Here is a 16,450-nt window from a genome sequence, read left to right on the forward strand (position 1 = left end):
AGGAGGACGCATGTGTGTGTGTTAACTCCCTTCAGTTGCGTCCGACTCTTTGTGACCTCCTGGACTGTAGCCCACCAGGCTCCTTGGTCAGTGAGGACTCTCTAGTCAAGAATACTGGAGTGGGTTGCCATGCCCTCCTCCAGGGGATCTTCCCAACCCAGGCATTGAACCTGAGTCTCTTACATCTCCTGCATTGGCAGGCAGGTTCTTTACCACTAGCGACACATGGGAAGCCCAAAAGTAGGATATGAGACACTTATTGAAAGATGGGAACAACTTCTGGAAGACAGAGGTAAAATCTCCCAGAGAATGGATGTGTCTAAACCCAGAATACAGTAGAAGTCAGGTGAGGAAACAACAGATGCTAAGCTGACTTAACCTCCCAAGATAATTTGCGTTTTTCTTCTGCCTAGAAAGCCTTTTTCACTTGGGTTCACAAAGCAGATCTTCCTCCTTCCAGACTTAGCACATCGCCACCTCCTCCGTAAGGGCTTGTCTGAACTCTCTTATATGATATGGTGCCCCTTCTCCTTGTTCCTTTGTGGCCCCCAGTACCTCCCATCAGTGTCTCCTATGGGGTAGCTATTGATATTTGGTTTGAGTCAGTTCATCATTGAGCGATCCAGTAGGACCACCTCATGCATGGCAGGAAAATTAGCATGTCTGATTCCCACTCCCTAAATATCTAAATATATTCCCAATCGTTGTGACAACCAGAAATCTCCATGCATTTTCCCAAATAGCTCTAAATGGGCAGTCCCAGTTGAAATCTACATCTTAATACTTACATTTTTCCTGAAACCATGTATCTGTCTCCTCCTGCCCACGGGCCAGCTCCTTCAGAATGGAAATTTTTGATTTCACATCATCCCTGCAGTGCTAAGACCTAGCTCAGTGCCGAGTTTGCAGTTGGCCCTTGGTAAATATTTGCTGACCTAATTAAAACAGAGGGTTCATCCAGGGTAAAATTGGACACTCAAAATTGAAAGATAAATCGGGGCCAGACAGAAGGGGACTTTGCCAGATGTTGAGGAACATGGGTTTTATTCTATTGGGTGAAATCATATGAAATTGACATTTTTGTAAGTCAAAAAAGGCCAACTTTCAAGTTTCATGTAGTTCATCCTAATATAAGGCAGTATTTACTTGACTTATTTAACTTTCTCTTTTTCTAAAAAATGAAAGGATATTTGAATTACAAAATTGTGTCAACTTCAGGTGTACAGCCAAGTGATTTGGGGTGTGTGTGTGTGTGAGTGTGAGTGTGAGCTTATCTGGCTTCCCAGGTAGCACAGTGATAAACAATGTGGTGAAGAAAAAAAAAAATCTGCTTGCCAGTTGAGGAGACACAGGAGACAGGAGTTTGATCACTGAGTCAGGAAGACCCCAGAAGAGGAAATGGCAACCAGCCCCAGTGTTCTCGCCTGGAGAATCCTATGGAGTGAGGAGCCTGGCAGGTTATAGTCCATGGGGTTGCAAAGAATTGGGTAACCAACTGAACACAGCACATAAAACACACACACACACACACACACACACACACACACACCACTTTCTCTTTAAATTGAGATACTCTGGTTTTGGCTTAAATACCTAACTTTGATCCCATCTTAAACATTAACATCCATGAAATAATAGGTTAAGTGTACTGTTCTTTCTCTTAAAAAATTAAAACATTTGAATAATGGACTCCTCACAGTAAGAATGGATGTCACCACTTACACACCATCCGTATTCCATGTAACATCGTATCATGTGCCACCGAGTAGACACAGATCCTGCTGCTGGAAACTGTTCTCTGAACGATTGAATGGATGCCTGTGGGCTGAAGAGCGCTGACACTGGTGGCTGTGATGGGTGGGGGGCAGAGAGTAGCATCTCAGGAAGGAGGATAAGGGAGAAAGTGGGAGAGGAAAGAAGTGTGCAGAAAAGGAAGAGATGGAAGGGGAAAGAAGAAGAAAAATAAGAATAAGGTAGAAAGAGACAGGAGAGGAAAGAGGAGAAAGAAAAGAAAAAACAGATGATGGCTATGGACTTGAATTAGCTCCTCACTTTGGTTTGCAGTTTCCACCCCAGAGCTGCGGTACAATCAATGCAGAACCTGATTATCATGGCTCACAGAGTGAGCGCCTGCCTATTTTTAGCTGAAATTAATCATTTTCTTGTGTTATTTTTGGTTCAGATAATGGCTGGAGTACACACCCGCTTCTTCATGAGCCGACAGCAAGAATGTAAACAAGGTTGAATCTCCGCTTGGCAGGTTCTATATTCAGCTCTGCCATCCTGAAGCCAAATTCCCTGAGAAAGCAGACTCTGCTATAAAGGATGAGGGGGGCTGCATGGGGAGGCTTAAACAGTCACAATACTGAACAAATCAGCAGGAGTGAAATAAGTCAGACAAAGACAAATACCCTGTGTCATCACTTACACATGAAAACTTAAGAGCCAAACAAATGAGTATAACAAAACAGAAACGGACTCACAGATACAGAGAACAAATTAATGGATACCAGCGGGGAGAAGGGAAGAGGGAAAAAGCAGAGGAAAGAAGGATAGGGGATTAAGAGACATGAGCTACTATGTGTAAAATAAGTAAGCAATAAGGATATATTATTATACAGTACAGGGAAATATGGCTTCCTTGGTGGCTCTGCCAATAAAGACTCTGAGATGAGAACCTTTCCTGAGTGTGGGCACACAAGACATACACATTCTATCGGTGTGCTGGCCTCATTCACATCCACTAAGATGGGCTTCTACGCAGTAGAGAGCACAACCAGAGGTTGCCTCAAAGTTGCATTCTTGGGTAAAGAAAGAAAGACAGATTCTCGCCTCCAGTTTCTCTTTGAAATGACCACAGGGAAAGGTACTAATTGGTTTGGCTTAGGTCATATGCTCATTCCTGGTCCAGTCCCAAAGATCTGGAGTATGGGGTATTATAATTGGCCCAGACAGCATTAGATGCCCACTTTGGGGGCAGAAGGGCAAGTTGAGTGTGGTTGTGGGGAGGTCTGTACACATGTATGTGTGTATGTTGGGAAGGCAGAGGAAAAAATTCAGTAACTGCTACTACAGATATGCTCAATTCAAAGAATTTTGAATTTAATTGAAATTTTTTAAACTTAAGAAATTTAAAAAATGCATGTATGTCAGAAACCAGCACAATATTGTAAAGCAATTATCCTCCAATAAAAAATGTATTTTCTAAATCCCATCATGGAAGCAGCATCTGTCTGTTTCTTCTGATTTTCGTATCATTTCATCCGTAACCCCTTCATACTCTCCATCTCCCTGGAAACTCTTTTGAACTTCCCTACAAAGCACTGAGTCCCAGCAGATCAGATCAGATCAGAACTAATTCTTCTCATCAATTAAATGTGAGCTTGCCTGTTTCTGCTCCTGTGTACATTGCCTTCCTGCCTATTAACATGTATAAATAGTTCTTGCTTCTACCTAAGTTAACCTCATGACTTATGTTCTAGACTCCACCCCCTGTTATCAACTCAATAATTTTGCATTTTAAATGATCTCACCTGACTCTTTCACCAAGCATTTCTCCCTTTTCTTGGATTATTCCAATTAACATACAAATATACTATAATTTGGGCTTCCGAGGTGACATTAGTGGTAAAAAAAAAAAAAAAAAAAAACCACCTCCAACACAGGAGACAGGAGACACTTGGGCTCGATCCCTGGGTCAAGAAGATCCCCTGTTGGAGGACATGGCAACTCACTCCAGTATTCTTGCCTGGAGAATCCCATGGACTGAGGAGCCTGGTGGGCTACAGTCCATAGGGTTGCAAAGAGTCGGACATGACTGAAGTGACTTAGCACACACAGGCACATACTATAATTTCTCCCATCTTAATTAAATATGTATCTCCCTTAACTCCATGTTCCCCTACAACTACTACCCCATTTTTTTCTCCTTTTCGATAAACTTACTAAAAGTGTAAACTCTACTATTTGTCTCCAATTCTTAACCCCGCCCCCCTTCTCTCTTTAGCCTTCTTTTATCAGGATTTTGTCTCCACTACCCCCAATGAAATGACTGTTGTCAAGCTCACCAACAAATTCCATTCTGCCCAGTCCACTGGGTATTACCTGTCTGTGATGACTAACTTCTAAGCATTGTTTGACACTTCATTGTGCGCACCTCCCTTCTTCACTTGTCTCTGTAAGAACATATTCAGGTGGTTCTGCTCTTACCTACTTGGCTACTCTTTTGAATTTCTTTTGCTGGGTCCATCATTTGTTCACAGCTTTAAAATATAAGGTGATTGGCTGCTTTCTCACTCTACGCTTTCTCTGGGAAACACAGTAATGACTATGTAAATTCTATATGCTGACTACGCTAGTTCAGAACTCTCCTTTTTCAGGTTTGTGTTTCCACCTGCCTATTCAACACCTTCATTAGCATGCCTAATGTTTGTGAACTTACTAAGACCAAAAGAGAACTCGCCCATTCTCACTACACACTCATTTCTTTACAATCTGCCCCATCCCATTTAATGATACCACTATTCACCCAATTGCTAAGACTATAATTATAGGAACTGTCCTTTATTCTTTGCTTTTCCTAACCTTCCATGGGGCTTCCCAGGTGGCTCAGTGGTAAAGAACTCACCTGCCAATGCAGGACACATAAGAGACACAGGTTCAATCCCTGGGTCAGGAAGATCCCCTGGAGGAAGAAATGGCAACCCACTCCAGTATTCTTGCCTGGAAAATCCCATGGACAGAGGAGCCTGGCAGGCTCCAGTCCATGGGGCCATGAATAATTCACAACTGAGCACACAGACACTATCCGAACACTCCATATCTAGATCATCATCAGCAATTTCTATTGATTCTGCTTCAAGATACATTCTGAATAGGACCTTTTCTCACCACCCCCAGTGCTACCAACCTAGCTAATATTATTGGTAGTTCTCACCATGACCATTGCAAGAGCACCCTAATGGTTTCTTCACCTTCCCTCTTTCTCCTCTAGAGTTCATTCTCTACATTGCTACATCTGTGGAAAATGCATTCATATCATACTCCTCCCTTGCTTAAAATCATGCAAGGGCTTAACAGTTTATTTTTACTTAAATTCAAAATCCCCATGATAGCCCACATGATCCTGCTTCCTCTTACTTCTCCATCTTCCCTTCTCCCATTCCCTCTATCATTAGCTGTTCCAACCACACTGGTCTTTTTGTTGTCCCTACACCATACCAATCTCCTTTCTTTTTCAGAGCTTTTACTGTGTTTCCTCTTATGAGAAACTGCTCCTGCCACCCCAGTTTTTCACATAGCTGTGTACTCGCCATTCAAGTCTCTATTTGAATGCCACTTTCTTAAAGAACCCTTCTCTAATAATCCTACATACACATACAACAGTCACACTAACCTGGTACCTCAGAAAATTTTATTCTATAATGGTGTTTTATTTCCTTTATAGTATTCACTTAAATTACACCATTTGTTTGTTTATTTAGGTACCTCTTTTATTTTCCATCTTTCTTCACTGGAGTATGAGCAGGTAATGATTTTATTTGTTTCCTTTGATTTCAACTCATTTTCTCATCTGTCTACAAGGCCTTGATCAGTATCTAGCAATAGTAAATTCTAATTAAATACTTGTTGAATGAAAAAATAAACTTGTGTTTCTCACTGTTCTTTTCAGAATAGATGTTCAGTAACTGTTAGATGGCTAGTTGGATGGATGGAATGGTGGGTAGAAGAACAGGTGAATGGATGGACAGATGGATAAATAGATAGGCGGATAGATAAATACAGAAAATCAACAATTTAGTATCTCCCCAATACTGGCAAATATAGAGTGGCAATCATTTTCTTTTTCTCTTTTTCCCCCCAGTTATCATATGAAAAAACAGCCTAAAACTTATTTGATTATCTCTCACAGTTCAGGTAGTTGATTCGATGACTCTTCTGGTTTTTCTGATGTTGGCGAGGATGCTAGGGTAGCTGCAATCAACCAAGGACTGGGTTAGAAATGAGCATCCATGATGGCTCACTCATTTGGCTGGTGGTTAATGCTGACTGTCGGCTGAGAGTTCAGCAGGGACTGCCAACCAGGACTCACTCACACTCCTCATCTCCACCTCACTTGGGTTTCTCCCAGCATGGCCGCTGGGTTTCTGAGACCTCCCAGGAGTAACTGTTCAAAGAGATTCAGGCAGAAGCTCTAAGGCTTTTTCTGGTCCCGAACGTCCCAGAACATCATTTCCTCCACGTTCCATATGTTAAGTAATCACTTACGTCAGCCTAGATTTCAAGGTTCCACCTCTGGAAGTGAGGAGCAGCACTGACGGCAGCCATCTTGGATACTGCCTACCACACCTGTACACAGGCCCGCTCACGAGGTTATCCAGGGAAGTCACATTGACTGCATACTGATCCTTCTCTACTCTTTATGGAAACTGCTTTGAGTATATGTGTCTGTGTGTTTGCCAATCTTGAATGAGTAAAAGGAAATCTTTCTGAAGTCAAGCCTTCATAACTCAGCAGTTGCATAGTCATTGTCTGGAAACTCTTTCTTCAGAATTCCTTACTCTTCTTTGTTCCAAAAAGACAGTCTTGTTCTACTTTCTTTAAACTCTTCTGTGTGTGTAAATCCATGGCTGATTCATGTCAATGTATGGCAAAAACCACTACAATATTGTAAAGTAATTAGCCTCCAACTAATAAAAATAAATGAAAAATTAATTAATTAATTAATTAAAATTCAATGAAAAGTTGAAAAAAAAACCTCTTCTGTGTGTTCTAACTAGGATTCTGTTCTCCATTTCTTCATACGTGTCACCTGTCCCCTTCCCACTCTAACCTCATCTTCTACTCATTAGGTTTATGCAGGAAAAAAAATCAGTTCTAAAATAAGAGCTAGAAAACAGAATGCGAACAGCCATATGTGGGTATAAGTCAAGGCAGAGGAATAAGAGTTGAATTATTATTAAATTAATGATTGGGTTCTATTAATATTCAATTAGCATGTCACTATCTTCCTTCCAGTGATTCTCACTTGTACATAAAAATCCCGCATGGGTGCATGCTCAGTCACTTCAGTCGCAGTCTTTTTGCAAACCCATGGGCATAGCCTGCTAGGCTCCTCTGTCCATGGTATTCTCCGGGCAAGAATACTGGAGTGGGTTGCCATGCCTTCCTCCAAGGGATCTTCCCAACCCAGGGATCGAACCTGCATTTCCTGTGGCTCCTGCATAGCATGCAGATATTTTACCACTGAGTCACCAGTAAAGCCCACATAAAAATCCTATGTAGAGTTAAAATAAATCAAAAAATAAAAATCTTGAGCTTCACCCAGACCTATGAATCAGAAGCACAAAGGCTAAGACTGGACACTTACATATTTTTAAATATCCACAGGTGACTCTGATGTTCTTTCAACATGAATTACCTCTCTCAGATTTCAGGCTACCACCTTGAAAGGAAAACCTAGTTCTTTTGCAATGATGGGTCATCTTATTAGCACATACTTATAATTTCTTCTATTGAAGAAGTGACTAGAAATATCAGCTACGTTTCCCAGTGTGATTATATGTCCCTGTTTCTGGATGAACATATTTGTACATTTATATGGAAACTTCATAAGAAGATAGCTTTCAATTTGCAGAGATTCACTTTCCAGGCATGTTTTCAACATTGATCCACTTCTGCAAAAGACATTGACCTCACAAAAAACAGTCACAGCCAGGTTCTCACTGTGCTGAATTTCCTCAAGTGCACCCCCGGAAGTGGGCCACAGCTGCAGCCAGCAGATTTTTCACTTCTCTTATTCCTGCTGAGGATGAAATGTGCTGAGGCCAATAACCTGGTGAATAATTCATTTTTCCGAAGGACAATTTGTAAGCCTCAGGACTGCTTTTTGCCAAAATAAAGAGAAAATTTATACTTTCTGCATGTGTATAACCTTTTATAATTTTCTAATCATTCTCTTAACAATGAAGCTGTTGACCATGAATGAGCTAATATTTAGTAAGAGCTTGCAATGTGCCAGGTTTTGAACTAAGTGCTTCAAGATAAATCATCTCATTTAATATTCATAACACTCTGAGGTGGATATTGTCATTTTTATTTCTTTCCAGAGGAAGCAACTGAGACAAAAGTTAAGTAACTTTCCCAGGGCCATATGCAGAATTAGAATCTCTGTCACGGTCACCATGCTAGTCTGCCTTCCATTTCTATACATTCCTGTATTTCTATCAATCTATCTACTGTATGTTCCTATATTTCTTTCAATCTATCAGTCTATCTACTGCATATCAATAAATAAGGTAATAGCTAGAGATAGACATAGATTGATTTTTTTTTTTAATAGTCAATTTTTTTTTTTTTTTGTTACTTTTTCATGTGGCATGTGAGATCTTAGTTTCCTGACCAGGGATCGACCCTCTGCAGTGGAAGTGTGACATCTTAACCACTGGACCACCAGGGAAATCCCAAGATAGATTGATTTGATAATCACAATATCCTGGGTGATAAAGAGAATCAAGAATTATGGTCCTGATTTTCCCATGAGAAAACTTAAGCTACAGAATTAAAGCAACCTGCCCTAGGTAATGTATAAGGGAGGCAAAATCAGATTTCTGATCAGAGTCCTGTGGTCTTCCTCCAGCCCGGAGGCTACTCCAGCAGAGCCAGAGGGGTTTCTCTAAATCTTGCCTTGCAGTGTGAGTGGGGGTGGGGTAGGGTATGGTAATATGCTAAGCCCAGTGATGATACTTTCAGCCAAGAAGAATTCTTTATCAAATCCCCATCAGCCTCAAGACCAGATCGTACCAAGATTTTGCAATACGAATGTAATGTTCCCTACTGTCCGGGATCTAATCCTTTTCCATCGGGGAACACATTTGCAAACAATGGCTCCTAACTGACGAGGAACAAGATCCAACTCTTACTCCACACACCAGGACCTTTACACCACATTGGAGGCAACAGCCCTGAGGTTAAAGGGCTGTTCCGTGTCTAACCACTGAAGCTCTTGCTTAAAGAAAGGTTTCCCAAAATGAACCCCCAAAGAAACTGAAAATGGCATGAATGTACATCCTGTTACTCAACACTCCCTGGGTTTCATAACGTGAAGTCAGGAAGAAAAGGTGCCAACATTCCTGAATGTTATAATCATTAAGGAGCAAACTCTAATGTTCCCACACTTGAAAGTTAAAGAGATGGGATTATTTGCTCTCCTCCTCACTTATGGAATCACTGCAAAACCATATGGCCTGAATTAGGCATCCAACGTCAATGTTCCCTTTACCATTCCCTAAGGGGAACCTTGAGGCTCATCCCAGGCAACTGGCTTTAAAGACGAGGATGTCCTATTTGGAAACACAATCATGAGTCCTGATATTAATAAGCACTTTCTGGATCACGTGGACCGGAGCACAGCTCCGGGACCGTGTCTCTAGGGCCTGGCGGGTAAGGCCAGCGAGGTAGCGGGCCTATCTCCGCACCTCATCGGAGCCGTGACGCCCCAGCCCCAGCTCCTTCGTCGGGACACTGTGTCTCCGTCTGTGGAACAGGAGACTTCGCGCCTCGCGTTTGCCAGTCTCCGCTGAGACTGCATGTTTCTACAGGCCTCCACCCGCGCTCTGTCGCCCAGGGCCCCGAGGACAGCGGCCTGGGCCTCTCGGGCATTTGACGTCATTTTGTTGTTGTTGTTTGACATCATTTTATAGCGAGGTTCGGCGTGTGAGGCGCAGCCCGAGGTGAGCCTGCCCTGGTCTCCCGCCTCACGGGGCCCCATTCCTCCCCTGTGTCCGTGGCAGTGGCGGGTGCGGCAGCACTGATGGACCCAGCGCAGGGCTGTGTGACCTTCGAGGATGTGTTTGCCTACTTCTCCCGGGAGGAGTGGGAGCTGCTAGAGGAAGCTCAGAGACTCCAGTACCGTGATGTGATGCTGGAGGACTTTGCACTTGTGTCATCGCTGGGACTTACAGTTTCCAGGTCTCATGAGGCAACCCAGCTGGAGCCGGAGGGCAGCCCGGGGTGCCTGAGGAGGTAGACGCTGCTCCGTCAGAGCAAAGAAGACGTGGAGGAGGCCCAGGCCTGGTCGTTGGCCCGGAGTGGCGGGTGTGGCTGCACCTTCTGAGCAGGGGGCTCCTGCGAGCCCGCTGCAGATGAGAACTGCCCAGGCTGAGCCCTCCACCCACAGGGCTCACCCCTGAGACATGTGTGGCCCAGTCTTGACAGACAGTTTGGCCCCTGGCTGAGCCGCAGGGAACTCCCAGCAGGTGAATCATGGGGAGAGATTTCAGGTGTAGTGTAAACCTCGACCAGATGCAGAAGTTGTAGAATGGAGTCTTCAGAAGAGAACACGCAGGCTTCATTTGTAAAGTACTGCGGATCCTGTACATCAGAGACAGCCTTAACTTGCAGGGAGGGTGGAGAGAACTTCCCTGCCAGCACCCAGCCCCTCGCCATGGGAAGAAGCCACGCGGGCATGTCAGGAGCTTATTCTCTGTTGTCATCGCCATGGGGTCCTTTTGGGTATTGGATTCCCGTTGGGCTGGAAAGCACAACTGAGGCCATAAAGCTTTCTGCCTTTCAGCGGCCCTTGTTGGAGGGAATGTTGCTCCAGGGTCAGTTGATTCTGGGACTCTGGGTTAGAGCAAACTAGAAATCAGAAATGCAAGAAGGGCTGTGGAGCCCAGGGACAGTTTCCCACAAGCAGAGTCTTCAGGAGGATGAGCTGTGAACACCGTGGTGTGAGAAGAGGTGACAGTCTGCGCTCCAGCAATTACTGGAACAATTACTCCAGTAGATGCTTTTCATAAACAGAACTCACATGCACCAGGGAAAGCTTCCATGATCTACGCAGACAAGAATCTCTGCAAGTGGAAGAAATGTGGGATGGCTTTAGCAAGCATCGATGTGCCTTTCTCCCGAGGGTGGGCCCGAGTCAGCACGTGAGGATTTATGCTCAGCAGAACCACAGGAGTGGTCAGGCTCATGCACCAACAGCACATTCACACTGAGAAGCCTTATGAATGCAAAGAATGTGGGAAAGTATCTTGTGTCTGCTCTGCTTTTTTTCCAAGTAACATTTCCCACTCCAAAGACAGTCATACTTTGAGTGCAAAGTATGTGGGTACACCTTTTGTGACAACTTTTTTCACTCATCATGTGAGGGTTCTCACAAGAGAGGATCCCAGAGTACAGTGAATGTGGAAAGGCCTTCATTCTCCCTTATTTGTCTGGCCTAATAGGATCCATGCTGGAGAAAAACCCTTTGAGTATAAGAATATCAGAGAGCCTTTCGTTATAGCTCCTCCTTGATTCCATATGGGAAGGCTCACATGAGGGAGAAACGCTCTGAATCCAGGGAATGTGGACAGTCCCTCTGCCTTCATTTATTCCTTACCAAGCCTCAGAGTGTTCATACTGGGGAGAAACCCTGTGAGCGTAAGAAATGGGCCAAAGCCTTTTACATATGAACTTGTCTCAGGCACTATCAGAGAACTCATACTGGGAAAAGACCTTCTGAATGTAACTCCTGGGGAAAATCTTCTGAACAGAGGAAGCATCATGCTCTGAGGAATTATACCAAAGAGAAATAACTGTTCGTATGCTGTGAGAAAATCTTCTGAGATCAGTCATCACTTATTATCATTGGAAGAGTCATATAGGAAATGGATCTATCCTAGGACATTGCATCTGAGAATTTATAAAGGAGAGAGAACCAGTGGCTGCTGGGCAGTTTCAAAAATCTTCAACCATAGCTCTACCCTTACTATGCACTGAAAAAGCAACCACAGGAATATTTAAAAAACAAAAACAAAGGAGAAAGAAAAATATAAGTAGACATAACAGGCCAAGAAATGTATTTATGACTTTTTTTCTGGTTTTCCTGAGAAACCAATGACAGTTTATTGGCTGGTTTTTTTTTTGTTGTTGTTGTTTTTGGGTGGCAGGGGAGGTGTTTGAGAGATTAAACACCTGAATTAATATGCGCTGTGTGCCATGCCACACCAGGAAAGCTGGAAGCTTGAGAACGTCTCCGCAAATGTTACTTGTTACGAAACATCATCTTTGGTGATGCCTTGATTTATGAAGCCTTTAAAATTTAAATTAGGATACAAAAATGTTGTCTAAAATTATAATCTAAAGACATAAGGACACACTTATGAATGGATACATTTTACTTTACTACTTAAAACTGTTTAAGGCTTCATTTTTATTTATTTATCCATTAATTATTGAGATATAATTGACCTATAACTATGTATGTTTAAGATGTACAACGTATTTATCTGATACATTTACACTGTAGTATGATTGCCAGCGTAGCATCAGTTAGCCTCTGTTGTGCCACAGAATTATCATCTCTTTCAGTGGTGGGAACAAATAAGATATCATCTCTTGGCACGTTTAATGTTTATAATATAGTTTTATTGTCTGTAATCCTGGTACTTTATGTTAGATCTCTCGGAATTATTTGTCTATGAGTTGTAAGTGTATACCCCTGAACATCATCTCTCCCATCCCCTCACCCCACCCCTGGCCTTTGGTAACCATCACTGTAATGTTTTCCAGCTTTTGGTTTTGTTTTGCTTTTTCCATGTATAAGGGATATTATATGATATTTGCTGTATATCACTTAGCATAACGTTCTCAAGGTCCATCTGTATTGTTGAAAATGGCAGGATTTCCTTTTTTCTCAAGGCTGAGTAGTATTCCATTGTTAGTGTACATATGTTTTTATTCATTTATTGTTGGGGTCCTTTAATGGACCGGAACCTGGTGGTCCAGAGTTGACGATAAGAAAGTCAAAGAGAGAAAGAGGCTGATATTCCCTGGTTTATGCAGAGAACCAATAAAGCCCTTGACACAGGGCTTGCATCACTCACGAAGGCACAGGGTGCCTTGGAAGCCTGGGCAGGAAAGTGAGCACGAGGGGTTTCTACACTCCAGAGAATTAGCCAGGGGGCGGCCGGGGGTGGGGGGGAGACAAAACAGACACCTAAGCTCAGATGGAGCAAAGGTGCTTTAATGATCTTTCTGTGAGTATATATAGGCTGTTGTACAAGAAATTTCTTTCGACAATGGTAAAGATCAGAAAACCAAACGTACAGCAACTGTTACCAAGGGAACAAGGGATTAATAATGGTCAGGAGGTCAGGAGACAATCCATATCTCAAGAAAGAGGATTGAGACTAAGCAGTTTTGTCCTAAAGAGAATGTTTACTGAAGGAGACTCAAGCCTGCCTCACATAATGACCTCAGTCCTGGGAGCGGCTTGCTGTTCCACTGATAAGGAACAGAGCATTTATGAGAAACAGCACATAAGAATCCTCCTGTTAAACATTCCCTGACAATTTATCCGTTGATGGACATTTTGGTTGTTTCCACATCTTCGCCATTGTGAACTATAATAAACATGGAAGTGCTTCTAAAAAAAAAAAAAAAATAAGCACTTTCTAACTTCAAAGCATTTTAATAGCCATTGCCCTAATTAAATCTCATAACCTCCCAGAGAAAGGCAGGCTTCATCATTTCTACTTTCAAATGGATAAACTGAGGCAGAGTCCTATGGTATATGAAACCCTGATTGTGGAACCACTGGACTATTTAATGAGTTTTATGCTAAATAGAAATGCCAAAGTTGAATGTTTTTCTGTTACTATTTGGTGAAAGCCAAAAATAGGCGTTTAAGACTGTGTATTATGATCATGAAAAGCAACAGAACTGGTTGTATGGTCTTGGCTTTGGGACTTAAGTTTTCCAAGCTTTAGTTTTGTCATTTCAAAACTGGAAATAAAAATAAAACCTACTAGGCACTTCCGTGGTGGTCCAGTTGTTAAGACTTTGTGCTTTCAACACAGGGGACACGGGTTCCATCCCTGGTTGTGGAGCTAAGATCCGCCAAGTTGTACAGCGTGGCCAAAACTAACCAAAACAAAATAAAATGAAGCCTACCATAATTTCTTTTTGTTTGGATTAAATAAATTCAGTTCAGTTCAGTTCAGTTCAGTTGCTCAGTCGTGTCCGACTCTTTGCAACCCCATGAATCGCAGCACGCCAGGCCTCCCTGTCCATCACCAACTCCCGGGGTTCACTCAAACTCATGCCCATCGAGTCAGTGATGCCATCCTCTGTCATCCCCTTCTCCTCCTGTCCCCAATCCCTCCCAGCATCAGGGTCTTTTCCAACGGGTCAACTTTTCGCATGAGGTGGCCAAAGTACTGGAGTTTCAGCTTCAGCATCAGTCCTTCCAATGAACACCCAGGACTGATCTCCTTTAGGATGGACTGGTTAGATCTCCTTGCAGTCCAAGGGACTCTCATGAGTGTCCTCCAACACCACAGTTCAAAAGCATCAATTCTTCGGCACTCAGCTTTCTTCACAGTCCAACTCTCACACCCATACATGACCACTGGAAAAACCATAGCCTTGACCAGACGGACCTTTGTTGACAAAGTAAAAAATAAATTAATGTATATTAAAGCTTCTGGCACAAAACATTCAATAAATTTTAGCAGTTCTTGTTAAGCCAGTTCCTTTTCCTATAGCCACCCATTGATTTTTTTCATTGATTCACTAGTATTTATTGACAGCCATCAGGTGTCAAGGGCTATGCTGTCCAGAAAGGATGTAACAGTGAACAATACAAGCAAGGTCAATCCTGCTTCTGGAGTATATCTCATTTCTTACTATAAAGTAATTCATACTCAATACAGATTATTCTTCAATGGTGATTTTGGTTGGACCTCACCATTCATGTGGCTAAAAGACTTCATTGGTTATGCTCCCACTGGACCACCATAGGCATTGGGCAGGTTGGGGGAGCTTTGATTGAGTTCTACTGGCAAATGCTGGAGAATTTGAAGGCAGTGCTCTGATCTTGACCTTCTAACTGAGATGACCATACAAAACCTTGCCCAATTTGACACCTACTTATTTCTGTCTCAGTACTTGCAGTTGGGGAAGTCTGTGTTAAGCTTCCCTTGCTGCAAACACTGTGAGGGGCTTTGCAGTGGGAAGTAGAAGCAGAAAGGAAGATTCGGGCAATGCTTTAGGGTGCTTGTGGCCATGGAGCAGCAGTAGTGGTTTTAAAAGAAGCAGTTATCAATATGGCATTTCATACTCTGTGGGGAGGGTAGAGAGTGAACAAACACTTGAGGTTCCATTTGCTAGAGCCTGTTGCTTGGGGATTTCAATGGTCTTCTCCTATATCCACAACTCTTCTCCTATATCTTTGTAATTGCATGTATACATATTTATATAATTTGTATATGTCTGTATATGCACATACACACATATATACATATAGATTTGCATAATTTTCAACAAAAGCCTTTTGAATAATAACTAAGGGAGACATTAATTAAGTTTTTATTCAAGGCCAGAAATGCTAATACATGACATACATGAGTGCATTTAATTTCTGAGATTTCTATGATGTAAGTATAATTATTTATCTTATTTTACAGAGGAGGAAACTCATGTTTGGAAACATGACACATGCTTCTATGGGAGAGTTGGAATTTAAACTTGCTCAAGTGGAATTCAAAGCCAGTGTGGCTTATTGTATTAAAGTTCACTGTCCCAAAAAGGACAAGAGGGAGGAAGGAAAGCAGGAAGTGAGGGAAGGAAGAAAAGGGGAAGAGAGGAAAGAGGATCATTTAGGCAACTCTAACTCAGCAACTCAAAGGCATGGCGAAAACAAACTAATAACTACTCACACCCATATTTTAAGGTCCAAGAGTTTTGTGTTTGAACTCATTGAGAGAAGGCAAGGAGAAACAAACTGGGAGAAGACATGTGTTGGGAGAAGAAAGAGGTGGTGGAGATGGAGACAGACTGCAGTCCAGCCTCCCCAAGCCTCATCTGGAGAACCCAATATTCTGAGCTTCATGGCAGTGACCATGGAAATCATATCCCACAAGAGGACAGATCTATGCCTGGTACCTTTGAACACATGGTGCCCCCAACCCTCAGTCCAGGAGAAGGCTCTAAAGTGTCAGTCCCAACCAAGGAACCAGCTCTACCCTGTCAAATCTTCTCATCCTTCAAGATGTAAGTATAATTCCTTTTCCTCTTTAGTGAAAATACTCTCCCCACCTATCCCTACCCCCAGGGCTCTCTGTCTCTCACCTGAAGTCCTTGTAATTATAGAATTGAAAATAGCCAGCATTTACTGAGCAATCACTATGTGGCCAGTGCATCACAACAAACTTTAGAGGAAGTTGATTTTCAGTCCCATTTTACTGGGGCCATGATGGTTAAATAATTTCTCAACATCATTTTGCTGCCAATGGACAGACCAAGGCTGCTGACCCAAAGCTCAGATTCTTTCCCTTGCAATCTGGTCTTCCTTGTGGGTGGCAGCTTGACTTAGCCCAGGTATTAAAGGAGCAATGATGAGGAGGTGGTAAGAAATGGGAGACTGGTTTCAAAAGCCTCACAGCAGCAAAGAGGGAAAAGA

This window comes from Cervus canadensis, chromosome 12 (genome assembly GCF_019320065.1).
Source record: "Cervus canadensis isolate Bull #8, Minnesota chromosome 12, ASM1932006v1, whole genome shotgun sequence".
NCBI classification, from domain to species: domain Eukaryota; kingdom Metazoa; phylum Chordata; class Mammalia; order Artiodactyla; family Cervidae; genus Cervus; species Cervus canadensis.